The sequence below is a fragment of the Vanacampus margaritifer genome, chromosome 1 (assembly GCF_051991255.1).
Source record: "Vanacampus margaritifer isolate UIUO_Vmar chromosome 1, RoL_Vmar_1.0, whole genome shotgun sequence".
NCBI classification, from domain to species: domain Eukaryota; kingdom Metazoa; phylum Chordata; class Actinopteri; order Syngnathiformes; family Syngnathidae; genus Vanacampus; species Vanacampus margaritifer.
In genome coordinates this window covers 19,585,793-19,589,645 of record NC_135432.1, presented here as the reverse complement: position 1 = coordinate 19,589,645, position 3,853 = coordinate 19,585,793, and the positions used below count along the sequence as shown (strand labels likewise).

The 3,853-nt window shown below is 40.2% G+C and overlaps 1 long non-coding RNA gene across 1 annotated transcript; it reads left to right on the top strand.

Moving 5' to 3' along the window:
* Positions 1 to 911: 911 nt before the first annotated feature.
* On the top strand, positions 912 to 3,435 carry LOC144060911 (uncharacterized). Its single transcript, XR_013296037.1, has 3 exons — positions 912 to 936; positions 1,239 to 1,342; positions 2,731 to 3,435. It is a non-coding gene; the product is annotated as an uncharacterized LOC144060911 (long non-coding RNA).
* The last annotated feature ends 418 nt before the right edge of the window (positions 3,436 to 3,853 follow it).

The window sequence follows — 3,853 nt, the reverse complement described above, 5'->3', positions numbered from 1 at the left end:
GAAATGAGGAGCGATCATGAGGAGGGTGACACAAGATATACTTACATTCTTTGGCAACCAACATAGACATTGCAGTGATAGAATTTCAGTAGCTTTCAGGAGAAACTCTGGATCAGAATGATTCGACTTTGATTGGTGTTGAACTGGGACCTGAGCTTAGTGCTGGACTAAAAGCCTTCAATGCAGACATGGGGTCTGAATATACAATAGCGTTTGTCAGGTTTGACCTTTGGTTTAAAATTCTGGGGAAGGGGGTGGGGGCTCTGTTTAATGGACCCTGATGTAACAGATTTCAAATTTAACAGGCATAAAATATTGTTCACTCAAAACGCTCCCGTGTACAGACAGTAGTTGTCAAAGTCTGATTTGATGAATTTGCTGCTGTTAACTTGTACAGTCAACCGAGAGAGAGACTGGCACACATATTTCTGGGTTGTGATGCTGTTGTCAAAGACACAGCATACAGTACAATACAGACTAGATCCGGCTAACAGATGCACTGATATGTGGTAGCCATGTTGGCAGGGGGGACGTTCCCATCCAAGGCAATGGAATGCATGGACATTATTAGCATAGCGTTGCTATAGGCACACGACTCATAAATTCCGTGTCATATCTACCTATCTGTCATGTTTATTTTCAGTCTTGTTTAGTCCCTGTCATGTTTTCCTTGTGTGTTCCCATTGTCTTGTCATTTCCTGTTTTATTGTGAAAAGTCTGACTCCTCTCGTTTCAGGTCACTTGCCCTTCCTTGTGTGGTGTCTGTGTCAACCCTGATCCATGATTGTGTCCACCTTTCCCCATTACCCTCATGTGTCATCCAATCAGTGCCCTCAGCCAGGTGTGTCTTGTTATGTCATTAGTGTTGGTGTATTTAGTCGGTTGTCTCCCCCCTGTCTGTGTCGGTTCATTGTTGTTTTTGCTGTTGCCACTGTCGTAAGTCTTTCGCCACGTCACGCTGACCTTTGTGCCTTATCAGGATCCATGTCATGTTGTTAGTTTTGCCTAAGTTGTTTTGTCATGTTTAGCTTCATGTTTTGTTAGTTCAGTTTATTTTGTTCTTTTTGATTAGAAATTAAAACCTCTTTTTGGACTGCACCTCTGCCTCCTTGCTCTGCCTTCCCGCATCTGGGTCCTAAAGCCCCCATCTTACTGACACTATCCTTATATCTACACTTGTTTTGTATACGTCTTCGCTATATTGATTCTGGCACCGTCACCATTTGCTTTTTATCAAGCCCTTTTCCCTATGGCGTCCAATCATAACGGAGGTGAATCTCGCGGCTCATGAAACCGACCAGCTACACACCATTATCTCCCCGCCGCAAGCACCAGGGAGGAGGTAAGTTTGGATAAACAAAACGTAAACCTTTTAATGAAAATGTCTGACACTGTAATGGTGGCTCTACACTTAACTGCCTCTACACTTTGTTTGCAAAATTTGTCGTAACATCAAAGTAAACAACATTTTCATATTATTTTTTCATATAGTCAACAAAAATACGAATGCAACACAATATCACCCTTTGTCTCAAATATTGTTCACAAATCAGTCTAAATTTGTGATAGTGAGCACTTCTCCTTTGCCGAGATAATCCATTCCACCTCACAGGTATGCCATATCAAGATGCTGCCCTCATAAAACAAAACTGCACCTTTCAGAGTGGCTTTTTATTGCGGGCAGTCTAAGGCACACCTGTGCACTAACCAAAGTGTCTAATCAGCATCTTGATATGGCACGCCTGTGAGGTGGGATGGGTTATCTCGGCAAAGGAGAAGTGCTCACTATCACAAGTTTATACTGGTTTGTGAACAGTATTTGAGAGAAATGGTGGTATTGTGTATGTGGTAAAAGTTTTAGATCTTTGAGTTCATCTCATAAAAAAGGAGAGAAACAACAAAAGTTTTGCGTTTATATTTTTGCTGAAGTAATAACCAGGATCTGGTGTCGTTACAAATACAAATGCCTCTCACTTTGCACTCACACTCGATCACTGCTTAGCTATGGAGACAAGCTTTAGGACAAGCTATGCTGAGCTAAGTTAGCTAGAGAAGCTTTAACTCTCACAAGTTTAATCGTACAAAACGATTTAGTGGAAGATCATGTTTTTTTTCTCCCCGTACCGTGATGAGGCCTGTTGAGTGCAAGGCTGGAAGCTTATTTAAAAAGCACCAACTTGAGGCTGCATTTTGCCAGAGGCATGAAACAGGCATTCACGCAAGCGTCATTAGCAAAAGAATTACAGCACAGAAAGTCCTGGAGTTAGGACGTTTTGACTTTACGACGCTCATGCCTTGTCTCCAGCACGTTGTTTTTTATTAACATTTCCCACAGTAATCATGGCATTTTACACTCACACTCATTGCTTAACGCTTAGCGATGACACACAGACCGCACGCTAAAGCTAAGTTAGCTACTGAGAGGTTTCAACACGCACCAAGTATCCGTCCGCAATAAATGTCCGTGTGGAAAAAAACGAAATATTGGTTCTGGCAACTTCCGGGTGCTGCAAATATGTTTTGGGAAATTAAAGTACCAAATATTTTGACCTAAATTTCGACTTTAGCAGTGAAATCCGACATACGCGGAAATTTGGGCTATGTTGCTAGCACAGGAACGGAACTCATTCGTGACTCATGTGTAGAGTGTAGTCTACAAACACCATAGAGTGATGGTAGGGTTTTATATTGGTGAGTAAAATTCATCTTACCTTATCCATTTTTGTACAGTGATGGCCAGTCCCCAGATCGGAGTCACATGTCACCCTAATCCTAACCCAGTTCCTGACCACATCTCCAAGCGACCCCAGCTCCGCTTGGCAGCAATAACATAAAACTTTTTTTTTTTTTTTTTGTTAAAGCTACCCCAAACCCTGAGCAACATAACTTAAGAATGGCTATCTTGTGGCTCTGGACTGCACACACACACAATCAAATTGTGTATGTTTGTGTGTGTCTGTGGTGTCGGTTGACGGTTGTCGCATTTTGTGATGCAATGTTTGTATGAAAGAAGTTTGTTATATCCAAAGATTGATTTCTGAATCATTGCCAAGGGAATGCAAATGTTTGCATCTTTGAAATGACTTTGCATGCTATTAAAGGCACGCAAATACTAAAAGTGGTTTTATCGAACTGTGAAAATGATGACCTTCCCTTTGAGCTTGCTTTATATGCCCAGCTTCCAAACTGCTTCAGTGTTACCATGGTGATGGACTACAGGTTGAGGATCGCTTAAGACAAACCGCAAAGGGTTAATACTTTTGTTCTCTTCATCCTCAACAGCACTTGATAACAAATACAATAATTTTCCCCAGTGTGTAGGCTACTTAATGCAAGACGCCTGAGAGCTTTTCTCTTATGAACAGTTTTTTTAAAACTATTCTTAGATGTTTCTTATGGAATATAGTTGTTATGTTCTTTTGAAAAACGTCACATTTTACTGATACATACTGACCCTGTGATTGGGGTTTATCTACAAAAACTACCAAAGTTGCCTTGTATATTATATTATATTATATTATATTATATTATATTATTAAATGTAATTACAGTATAGGCCTACTGAAGTTCTTTAATGACAACTGACTTTCTCTTGCTGGTTGTGGCAGTCAGTCAGTGTGTTAGTCTTATTAAAACATTACACTTTTATTATTATTATTATTATGGGCACAGTGGCCGACTACAAAAACAAAATATTTAATGTTTAAAGCTGATCAACTTAATCCTATTTATTTTTTTCAAATATTCGCTCATTTTGAATCCAATGCCTGCAACATGTTCCATAAATGCTGGGAAAGATCAGCGTCCAACTTTATTGGAACTGCTGGGTACGTATTAATCTGAGCAGTACTAC